The 12,469-nt window shown below is 46.1% G+C and overlaps 1 protein-coding gene across 8 annotated transcripts in view; it reads right to left on the minus strand.

The window, feature by feature from the left end:
• Positions 1-12,455, minus strand: part of Wdfy3 (WD repeat and FYVE domain containing 3) — a 225,497-nt gene extending 213,042 nt beyond the window's left edge. For all 8 annotated transcript variants that reach the window (XM_050155577.1, XM_050155582.1, XM_050155580.1 and 5 more), the window contains exon 1: positions 12,131-12,455. The gene's annotated coding sequence lies outside the window, so the exon portion shown is untranslated. The remainder of the gene's footprint in view (positions 1-12,130) is intronic.
• Between the last annotated feature and the right edge of the window lie 14 nt (positions 12,456-12,469).

A 12,469-nucleotide genomic window follows, 5' to 3' on the forward strand; every position in this document is an offset into this window, starting at 1 on the left:
CACGGCAGTTCACCCCATCACACAGGAAGAATCCATTTGCCCTCTCCTGCTTTCTGTCACCTGCCACACACCCAAGCTCTGTCCTTTTACCCCAGACATTCAAGCAGGCCACTGACAGCCACCTCAGCAATCCCACATTCCGTAAAGTCCTGAGATTCTTTCAGTGCTACTTGACCTAAAAGAAATAAAAACACTGCAACCACTGGAACTTCTGAAATTAAAAACAAAAAACCAGCAATATACCAATTTTCATTTTGGCCAAAGACACAAATAATCTAATTCATGATGAAGTTTGACAAATCAAATGAAATACTCAACACACATCTGTCATCTACCCAATAGACTGTGTCACCTTACAGGGCATAACCTAGAATATAATCTGTAGGCTCTGCATCCAAGGATGGAAATCATGAAGAGAGGGGATGGGGCTGCCCAGCACATGGGTCCATGGCAGATGGCCTCCCTAGATGTACGAGACCTTGGACTCAATATCTGGCACCACAAAATATGCAAAGTGTCTACAACGAACATGTAAAAACTTTGTAAACTTTCTTGTAATACTCTCCTAAATACTACGGGACAGGGAGCATTTACTTAGTGTTTCTATGGTGTTAAGTGCTTTATTTTAGGTATTTTATGTAATCTACAGTTGTGTATAAGTTAAATCAAATACTATATACCATTATAAAGAACTAGAGCACCTTTAGATTTTATATAAAGAACTGAGATGACCTCACAACGTTACCACAGACATGAATGATGTCACAAAGGTCTGGATGTTCACTGCATGTTACCACAGATACGAGTGACGTCACAAAGGTCTGTATGTTCACCACATGTTACCACAGACATGAACAACGTCACAAAGGTCTGTATGTTCACTGCAACGTTACCACAGATAAGAAAGTATCTCAGTGTCTGTTGATGCCAGAGTAAATTTTTAAAAAAACTGATAAGACACCCATCTACCCAAGCTAAGTACCTATCTACACATCCATTATTCAGTCCTAAAAGAGGAGATCTTGCCATTTGCCACAACATGGAGAAAGCTGATGGGCATTATTTTAAGAAAACTAACCAGACACAGAAAGAGGAAGAATAATGCAGGATTTCATTTACATGCAAAATCTCAAAAAAAAAAAGGTAAATAAATAAATAAAAAGATTAAACACACAGAGGTGGAGAACAAATGGCAGCTACAGGATGGAGGGGGGGTAGGAAATGGGAAGACGGAGGTCAAAGGATTCAAAGATGGGTCATAATGAAGTCTAGGGTTCTAACTACATAAAGATCGCAGTAATAAAGTTATACTGTGTTGAGGGTCTCGCTAAATGACCAGATCTCAGCTGTTCTTCACTCTCATAAAATGAAAGCTGATGGTTGTGTCACTAAAGTGCCTGCCATTTAAGCACGAGTCAATCGCCAGGACCCACGTTAAGAAGGGTCCTGCACTCTCAGTGCTGGGGAGGCAGAGCTAGGGAGTCCGGGGCTCGCTGGTCAGCAGTCCAGCTGAATCCGAGAGCTGCAGGCTCAATGAGAGTCTGTCTCAGAACAAAAGGTGGGGAGCAATTGAGGAAGATACACAGTGCTGACCTCAGGTCTGTACATGAACTTCCATCTATGTACACATGTGTTTGCACACACATACACACCCTCACACAGTACCACAGATACACAAATGTTAAAATTAAGAAAACAAAAAGTTAAAAGCAAAACCAAAATGGCTGTGTGAGATGGTAATACTGCTCCATACAGTAGCTGTCGTAGTGTGTGTCTCCTGTGACATCATGCATGTGCCTTATTACAATAGACTTATTTTTAAAAAGCAATCCATGCTAGGAAATACTATTTCGTACAATTTTATGATGACCTAGTTATACAATGTTTCAAAAGCAAAAGTAAGGTTTTCATGGTAAAAGCTTTTTTTCCAAGCCTATTACGTCACTTCTGTTCCTTGAGTTTTAGGGTACCTGCCCTAAGCCTCCCCTGGATCAGACAGTAAAACCCTCTAACTTCTGATTGCTGTAATCCTGGTGTAAGTAAACTTACAGTTTTTACCAAGGAAATTCTTTCACTCCTCTGTCATTCAGACCAAGTATCACGCTAGGGTTCTCCTCATCACATCAATGGCGGTACGCTCGCAACTCAGGAAGTGTCCACAGAACTTCTGCACACACCCGGTAATCATTCCCTCTCCTGTCTCCACTGCGCTATAAAAGTGTGGGCAGCACAATCTCGTCCTGACATCTCTATTGGTGAACACTCAGGAAAGAATCACAGAATTTACCATTAAGGATTGCGGCATCCCAGGCAGCAAGGAAGATCCCTTTTGCTTTTAATTTAATCAGTGCATGCTGCAGAAATAAATCAAGCTACACAAAATTATCAGGCAATCTGTAAACAACAATTATTCTAAAAATAAGTTAAGTTTTTTTATTATACCTTATCTACTTTAGTATGACATTTGCCATCTCAGTCAGACATAGTGGTGAAGCCTGCACGTGCCAGCACTCATAGGCAGAGACAGTCTGTGCTCTAGAGGGAGACCCTGTCTCCTGGAACAGATAAGACATCTGGCATCTAGATCACCCAATCCTGTGTTCTGTAAGCAATTATCACAGGGAAAGAACGTAGAATTAGGAGTCAGAGATACTGAGACTTCAGTCAAAGAAAACTGATTATAAATTTACCAAGTGATTTCTAGGAGGAACAGAAAAAAGAACCGTGTAAGGCATGCCCACAAAGTGAAGCCGCAGAACTCCTAAGAGGAGCCCAGGATGTCTTCAACTGCTAATGTTGCTAATCATGGACTTCCGAGCCTCTCATCTCAACCTCCCCCAGGCTGGAATTAGGGACGAGCTACACCACGCCGTGTGCAAGAGGCTATAACCCTGGGCCTTGTGCATGCTACACAAGAATCTACCAAGTGAGATAAATCCCAAGCCTTTAACATTTATTTTCCTAAGACTTTTATACTTTTACAGTGATATTATTATGTACATTTTACTCAACTATTTAATGAAAATCAACTTTTGCCTATGTTGTGTTTAAAAGGCAACATTGTGCTGCCCTGCCCTATGTAGGACAGTGCTCTTTATCGATTCATCTGAATGCACTATGAACATCCTTCCTTCCCCAAAAGCTCCTCTACACCGAGCATGGGCATACTGACACTAAATATCCCTGACTGACGACTGAGTTCTTCTTCCTCTGTACTCTGTTACAAATTAGAAATGAAAGTACCCAGTAAGCCAATTTAGTACTTATTAAAAGAGGAAGTCTTAATAATAAAGCAGAATTGTGAAAAATGCCATGTAATTAAAGTTTTACATGACTATTGTAGAAAACATAGGAAAGAAACCCCTTCAGTAGCTGTCTGTAGAAGGGGGGATGGGGGCGAAACATCGACATTTCTGTACTCATCGGACACTATTCATAATAAAACGCAAGCTGCTTTCCTACAACTGCACAAGTTGTTATTAGCACTCGGCTGTTAGCCGGGTGACAGGAACAAGAGACTGCTCGCTCTCTTGCTCTCTCTCTCTCTCTTTCTCTCTCTCTCTCTGCAACTTGTAAATACTTCAGGACAATCAATAAGGTAATAAACACAAAATTAACAAAGGTTCAGTGAAATTAAAACAGGTAAAGCGTTTGTCCAAACTTGTGCTTAAAATATACTAAACAATTTTCATAGGTCGAGAAAATACAGTTGTAGGAATTCTTGCAACACTTCCTAACTCATATGCGATTTACATACACAGAATAGCTACAGCAGGCGAAAACAGCAGGCAACACAAAACCGCTGGGCCTAACTTCCTAATGGGCTAAATAAATGAAGGCCACGTACCACACTCTTCTTTCCTCTTCCAATGGTAGGCTTCCTCAAAGTCCAAACCAGCTAAAGAACTGAGGGGAAAGGTCAGGAGGAACCATCACACAGGAAGAAGTTGGGCCAGTCTGGTGCCAGGCATGCACAGATCATTACCAGGCATGTACGGGTCATTATGTGTTGAGCACATACCTACTGTATGTCAGAAACTACCTCGTCCTGTGAGCTCCTCGTACACGGAAGTATCAAAGGCTTAAGAAACTGAGGAAAGCAAACCAAGGGACAGTGTGAAAGAGTTCAGTTGTCAGTATTAAGTCAAGAACCTGGGATGGAAAGGAATGGAAGAGAGGCTGGACAGGCTAGGTGACCTGGACGTGGGAACACAGCTCTGTGGACTTGTAGAGTTGGAAGCCTCTCTCCTTGGCTTGGGCACTGTCCTGTCACAGTAGTACCAGAAGAAAGCTTGAGAGGCCAGGCCACAGGAGGGTCAGAGAAATGCCTTTGGAAAATGTTCTCTGACATCCAAATGGTAGGAACCGCTCTTTACACCTTCCGTGCCTTCCACATGTCGAGGTGATTGGAAGTTGCGAATCTCAGCTTGCAGTCTCACCAGAGGCCTAACTGCATCCTGTCTAAGCCAGCTCTCTGTACGCTGGAGATCAGTTTAAGTCCTGAGCTTGCTGGAGTACAGCAGCTTCTCATCGACACAATGTTCCTTTGTGGGACATCGCAGAACAATAACACAGAAACCACTAGCGGCCTTAGCACAGTGTAAAACCACACCACACCCACCAACACACTGGCGCACAATGGAAGCCAAGCTAAAAATGAATTCTAGGAGGCTGAAGTTTAAACTGAAAAAAAAAAATCCCATCTTTTATTGGAAAACCTCAAGTGCACATATGACCACTCTGACAGGGAAATAAAGTCAAGACCCTGTCCAGGCAGAAACACCAAAATCCAAACAATGTTAAAAGAGCCATTAGCGAAATCTATAGCTTAGATGGTCAAAATATAACACAATACAGAAGATCAATAATCCAGCATTTATGAGCTATTGCGTTCGACCTACTGGACATGATGCCTCTTGGTTAGACATTAATGTAGGAAAGACTCATATTACTAACAAATATTAAGTGTTCTGCCTCCAGACTTTGAGCCTCTGCAGAATCAGTTCTTAGGTCTCCCTCCCTGTGTCCTTCCCCAGAAGTTCCAAACACAAGCAGGAACTTCAGGGCTTTGGAAGTCTGAGGATTAAGGGTCAGGGCACTTAAAATTACAGGTAGCAAACAGTTGAATGTCCAGGATGACACTAGAATGTTCCAGAGCTGAAAGGTCTCTAATGGAATCTAAGACATCTAGACTCAAAAAACCACCCCACCAAAGTCCTAAACCAACAGGGCCGAGTAAACAAACTACAGGGCAATTCTCTGTTCAGTCAGATGAAACCGTAAGAAATACCACCACTGGTTGCACAAAAATGTTGCTAGATATTTAAAATTCTGCAAGACCATATTTCAAGTTGTATACAGAATTTATATTCTAGACCTGTCAATATTTGCACATAAACACAAATGAAGCCATAAAAAATTAACTTGAAAAAAAAAATCCCTGCTAAAGAAAGGCAAAGAAGAGAAGGGGTGAGCCAAGCCCTCTGTAATGAACCCCCGCACTTAGCTTGGAGTTAATTCCTTCCCTATGGGTCACCTGCATAGTGTGTGGCATCTCTTGAGAGTGGCATCAGCGCTGGAATAAGGTCTGCAAGTCCATCGTAGAGAAATGCAGTCCAGGCTCACCACATCAGATCCTCAGTGTGCGGCACAGGCCGCATCCATAGGAGCTATGAGTCACGGCAGTGTGGCTGGGTATCTACTGCCCAGGTATCAACAAGGAATCCCATTTTCAGCAATTCCACAATTTCACGAACACGAAACCACTGAAACAGGAACTCAAACTGAAGACAGAAACTCAGGCCTCGTCCTCTGCCCACAAAGCCACCGGCCTAAGAAGGAGAGTAAGTACAGCATGGGAGCTCAGGGGGCACAGGGGCCAGAGCGGGTGGACTGGCCTCTGAACTTTCAGGTGGAAGCCGGAATGCACCTCTGTCCTGGCGGAGAATGTGAAATGCAACATGGGGAAAAAGTTCCTGAGCCTAGAGCTCAAAGTCCCTCCGCAAGGACAGGGACTGCGGCTCCCCTCCGGCCTCTCCGCAGCCAGCCTTTCTTTCTCCCTGCCCGCGACCTCCCATACCAAGCCTCGGCACTAGATCTCCTCTCAGAGCTAGTTTTCCTCTCAGCTGCTCCAGATTTCCTCTCTTCCGGAGAGGCTCTCTCACACAGTTAACGGCAACCCCACTCACATGGTGCCCAGTCCTGCCGTTGCCCTTTGAACCCAGTCTGTTCCTCCACGGCACTCAGCACTCCAGGGATACGGACTGGCCAGCTAAGCTGAACACTGCAGGGGAATCCAGAAGTGTTATGTCACTATCCACGTAGCTACAACAGCACGCGCTTGTTATCAGCGCTCCACACATCCCTTTCTGAGCTGAGTGAGAGCACTCTGCCCCCTTGCAGTGTGCACGGCAGACACTCGGCTTGCCCTTGGTGCTACTTTGTAAACTGAACCAAAAAATGGCTGGCAGAGACAGGACTGGGGAAGCAGGGGCAGGTCCCAAGGACCTTTGTCTTCACCAGGTCCAACTGCTTCCACAGAAATCTGATACTAACTCTGGAGATTCAAGGGTTCTATGCAGGGAAAATAACTGAAAGTCTGCAAGTTCCTAGTTTCCAGGATTGGCAGAGACAGAATTCAGTGCGGGAAGGGCATAAGGGGCATCTATGGGCAAGGGGGAGGATGGAGCTCAGATCATTACAGGATCTCTGTAACACTTCAGAGACAGACAGGCTGAAAACCAGCTTGGGGGATGAGAAAGAGGCTGAGGGGGAGAATATTTAGACGAGAAAAGCCATCAGATCTGAGGCTTCTGTCAATGTGGGCCTGAGGGATACCGAGGCATGGCTGAGGATTCCGGGGTCTCAACCTGGTTATGGCGCAGGAGCTGAAGCTCCCGAGCTAAACGGGCAGGCAAGGTGGACACACTTGAGGGAGAAGGCATCCGAGAAGTGTCAGACACGCTGAAGAGGACAGGCCTGAGCACCAGCAGCTGAATATTAATACACAGATCTAGAACTCAGCAGTCTGCTGTGGGCTGGTTTGTTTTATTTAAATGGCAGTTAGAGGTGGAACAATCAGGAAAAACATTGCTGCCTGAGCGTAATCCTACCTATCAGGAGGAACACAGGGGGAATCACTTGAGCACAGGAATTGTAGGGAGACCATGCTCAAAAGGAGAAAAAGCTCGCTCTCTCGCGCTCTCTCTCGCGCTCTCTCTCGCGCTCTCTCTCTCTCTCTCTCTCTCTCTCTCTCTCTCTCACACACACACACACACACACACACACACACACACACACACCTGGGCATCAAATCTGTTGCTCTACCAGAAGAACTAAATACAATCTTGTACCATCACAGAATCAGAGCTTTCCATGTTGATAAAGTGTTTAACAGAAAACACAATAAATGATAACAATAAATACCAAATATACTTAACTAAGAATATATATTTAAAAGGGATGCCAAAGTTATTCCTATACTAACATTTTTTACAAAACCTGAGATCAAAGTCTACACAAATAAATGTATCCATTCTATAAATGTCCCCATGACAGAAGACTATCAACATGACAACTCAATAACAGAGCACATTTACTGTTTGGCATTTTCTCAAGTTCTTTCTCAAGGACTCACTCACTCCATCCCTTCCTTCCTTCCGTCCTTTTTTCCTTTTTTTCTTCTCCTTCCCCACCTCCTTCCTACTTCCCCTCCCTCCTCAAGCACTTCTACTGGCCACCCTAAGTATGGGTGAGACTGGGCAATGACAGCAGAACTCGAAAATAGCATGGCTATTCAGTCTTCCTCCACTGTGCGTGTCTGCATGTCTGCTGACACCCCAAAGTCACCTGCTTATACCCTGGGTGTCTCCAGGTAGACACTGGTTCTTGTAGGAAGTCCTGACCAAGGTGAAGTCTGAGTTCTTGGGACTCCCCACCTCATATACCCCAGGCCATCATTTAGGCAAGGCCCTGTCCAGCGGTCTCCTTCACTCACCTCTAAGCTCTGCCCTGACAACTACTGTGCAAGCAACGTGCACGAGATGCTTGTTCTGAGTGTAACAAAGGCACGAATTAATGAGCGAAAAGACGAGGTTACAGAAGCACGTTTCACACTGCAGGTCCTCAGACTATGGGTATGATTATTCTAGTAATCTGATAAAACTGCCAATAAAGTTCTGGCTACCGCTTCTTATAATCCATTCCTAACTGATGACATAGTATTCTAAAAATAAAGAATGCATTTTACTACTGAAACTTAAATGCTCAGGGGTTGGAGAGGTGGCTCAACAGTTAAGGGCACATACCTCTGTTCAGAGTACCTGAGTTCAATTCCCAGCACCCACAGCATGAGGCTCACAACCGCCTACAACACCAACCCAAGGGAATCCCAGGCCTCTGATTTCTGAGGGAATCTGTACACGTGTGTACAACGTAATTAAATTGAAATACTCTTAAAATTTAAATGCTTATAAGGAATATACATAATCCAACCCAACCCTTTCACTGCCCTCGAACTCGCCACTTAGCTGAGGCTAGCCTTAAACTTCTGGTCCTCCTACCTCCACCTCCCAATAGCAGGGATCACACCAAGCTTTAGCGTTAGAACTGTAAGCAATCAGTCCAATGAGCCTTAAAACACAGCAGTGAAATCTCTTCAAGGGAAAACTGAACTGAAACCCAAGCAGTACCTGAGAATTTTTTCAAGCCTGAGTAAAAGAAAATTTGGTAGTGATCTCTTTACTAAAAGCTAATTTCACAACATGAAAGATGAAGTACATACTAAGTCACCCGAGAAACAGCCTTGATAACTTATCAAAGCGAGACCATAGCTAAGACAGCTACGCAAAAAGGTACTGTGTGAAATGTCCATCCTAAACTTCCTGTTGTCTCAACTACTCCTGAAAATAAGAACTAAGGCAAAATGTAAACAAACATATTAGCACATAATATACACACAAGGAAGGGCTAAAAAAAGACTGGCCAATAACTAGTGCTGACAATGGTAAACTACCACATCGTGGGTAGGAATGCAGAAGGTATGGTCGTTTTGGAAAACAGTTTGATAGTTAGATAAAAGTGCGTTGATACTTAGATAGGACCTTAGAGTCCCACCTCTGCATACTCAGTCAAGACAAGCAGACCTGCCTGCCGAAGTTCAAAACATCTCCATTCATAATTAACCAAAATGGAGAACTCAAATGTCCATTAATCATGAATGGACAAAATGGGGACCATGCTCCAAAGTCATGGTACCGGGCAGAAACGGAAACTCAGCATATGCTGGATCTGGTTGGTACCAGCCGAACAGCACCCTTGGTTGAACTGTTACGACTTTGCCACATTGGTTTATGAGGCTTAGAATAGGCTATGGCAATTATTACACTACAGTAACCACCAAATGTCCCAAGTCAGGGTTGGCTTGTCTTTTGTCTTGTTTTGTTTTGTTTTGTTTGGGAGAGTAGGCTGTTAGCATTTGCCAGCCAAGACTGTCCCACCGCTGGGTGACACAGGCATTATGCCGAATGCACGAAGACACAAAAGGCAGCATTCTGTAGGCATCTGGATGGTGTTCCACAGAAGACACTGATGGCTGCCAGGGTTGAGGGCTAACAGCAGCGAGGCACGAAAGGGGTGGTGGAAGGTTCAGCTTGTCTATAACAGAGACAGGCTGGACATACAAGTAAAACCTCACTGCAGGAAGACGATACCTAAGTAAACCCAACCAGGAAAAAAAAAAAAAAAAAACTAGCCATGTCATTAATTTGTGAATTATATTATGGATAAGACATGCATAAGACATACAGAAGGGGGCCGGGATCTGTGCAAACACCAGATTAACAGATCTATACACGAAAGAAATGGAAAAGAACATGAAAACACAGGGGGAAGGTGAATGGGTGATCATGGACAACACTCAAACCAGAGGGTACCTGATCCTGGGAAGGATGCTACAGGAATGGCCTCTGAGTGTGACCCCAGAGCAGGGCACACACGGGGTCACCCAAGCAGGGTCCCTACCACGGAGCCCTTTCTACTGCAAGCCTACAGCCTGTGGCTCCAGTCGGCCATGTTATGATCCTCTTCAGATGTTTCCACTCCTAATTGATGTCCTAAAACATCAGTTACTCATTTTAACATCTATCAGCTGGGGCTGGGCAGTGGTGGCACACACCTTTAATCCCAGCTCTTGGGAGTCAGACGCAGGTGGATCTCTGTGAGTTCAAGGCCAGCCTGGTCTACAGAGAGAGTTCCAGGACAGCTAGGACTGTTACACAGAGAAACTCTTGTCTCGAAAAATCAAAACAAAAAGCAACCATCTATCAACTGTCCTCACTGCCTCTAAATTTAGACCATTTGGGTACTAGACCTTCAAAATCGCCTAACTGCCCATCTGTACAATGGGATCAACGTTTTCCTAACCTCTGCATGAGAACGCATGAAAACCTACTGCTATTCGCTCAATCACAGACATTAGACGCGATCAGGTGGGAAGGCAGACACATACATTCATTTTTATTTTTCTGAGGTAGCGTCACATGTGTTGCTCAGACCGGCTTGAAACTAAGCTTAGCTGTTTCTCGTGCCTCAGCCTCCCAAGCACTGGGAGAACAGGTGTGGGCCACACACCCAGGCAGATATTCCTTAACTAGTATGTCCAGTTGTTCAGAATTGTTGTGGTCCCATATAAAATGGGGGGGGGAGCACTAGCAAATGCTGCTTTCTGAGGATAATTTGTGGAAATTCCAAGACCCAGCTGAATGAACCACATTAGAGGTGCTGAGAATGCCGGTGTAAACAGGCTAGTGGAGCTGAGAAGGCTCAGAGAATCTGACAGACACTGGAATACTGCACTACCGTTTAACTTGCTTTCATATTTTTCCAGTAACTTCAGAACCTCATGATCCTAACTCATACCACATTCATGCAGAAATTTTGTTAGGAGCATATTTTTACAGGAATGGATTTCAACTAAGGAAAAGAAACTATTTCAAAACCTGTATTTCTACTTGCTTGAGGCAGAGCTGTGTTCTAAGTATTATCATACACAATACTGATTTCAAACACCATGAGTTTCCAAACCTAAAGGAAAACGGATTTTTTTTTAAACATAAAAGCATATCAAGCTAAATCCTTACATTGCAGGGTCCCGTGAGCTTTTGTTTTTCTTTTTAAAGGCAGATTTTTACTAAACCTATACACTAACACTACATCCAGTTTCTCTGTATATCAGCATTTCTTGGGTTGTTTTGTTTTTTTACTTCTTAAACGTCTTGATTGTGAAAACTGATTGATCTAAATCTGCCTGACGGATACCAGCCTGGAAATATGCTGTCTCGATGCACAAGGTTTTGTTTTTCTGTTTTGTTGGTTTTTCAGACAACATAATAACCACTTGGTATTGACCGACCATGACTATTAGTGAACGAAAATGGTTTTTCATATGCATAAGCACCATTTTCCCACAGAAAACACTTAGCCACCGTTGAGGCACTGAAAATCCATGCTTATGGTAAACATGCTAGATCTGATTTTATCCCATTATGTCTATGGAGGAAGATCTCAGAATCGGTCTCTTGGACACAAATCGTCAAAAATCAATGGGAACGCAGCACCTCCGATGCAACCGATCGGAAAGGTCACCGCTGCCTTTTAAACCCCGCCATCACCGCGGATGTTGGTGATGCCACCACATCCCCGATGCAGGACAGAAGCATCCTAGGTCCTTTCCACGGGGAAGGGTTTCCAGCTCAGGGCGCAGAGGGATGAGCCAGGAGAGGCCCGCGGCCCTGGAGACGGCACCCGAGGGATGGAGGCCGCGCTCCGCGGCGCCCTGGCGGAGGAGGGGGGTGGGGGGAATCTAGGAATGGTCACCCGGAGGGTCCGCCCGGGGGGGGAGGGGACCCCGTTCCCGGGACGCCGACAGGTTACGCCCCCGCCTGCCCCTCCGTCCGCCGGCCGGGGACCCGACGCCAACGGCGCCCTCTCCAGGCCCGGCGGAGGACGCGGGTGGGGGAGCGGCTGGGCCGCGGCCTGTGCCCGGCGGCGAGCGCGGGGCCGCGCGGACAGCGCCTCCGCCCCGCAGGAACAAAGCGCCCCGCGGACGGGCGAGCGGGCGAGCAGCACTCACCGCGGACCGGCGAGCCTGGATGCGGGGCCCGGGAACCCTCCCAGGCCGGGCCGGGGCCGAGCGCCCGCTGCAGTCCGCGAGCTGCGGGGCCGGGGCCGCCAGGCGACAGCCGCGCTAGGCGGCCGGAGCAGCGACGCCGCCGCCGCCGCCGCTGCTCCCTTCTCCGGCCCGGGTCCCTGCTCCGCCGCGTCTTCTCCCTCGCCGGGTCCCCGCCGCCGCCGCCGCCTCAGCCTCGGCGCTGCACCGGCTGCTGCTCTCCATCAAGGCCGGGCCGGGCCGCGGGCAACATCCCGGAAAGTGAGGGCTGGTGGCCGTCTCCCGCAGCTGCTGGTGGCCATC

The sequence above is a fragment of the Alexandromys fortis genome, unplaced genomic scaffold (genome assembly GCF_014885135.2).
Source record: "Alexandromys fortis isolate MF-2015 unplaced genomic scaffold, M_Fortis_MF-2015_v1.1 scaffold_87, whole genome shotgun sequence".
Lineage (NCBI taxonomy): Eukaryota > Metazoa > Chordata > Mammalia > Rodentia > Cricetidae > Alexandromys > Alexandromys fortis.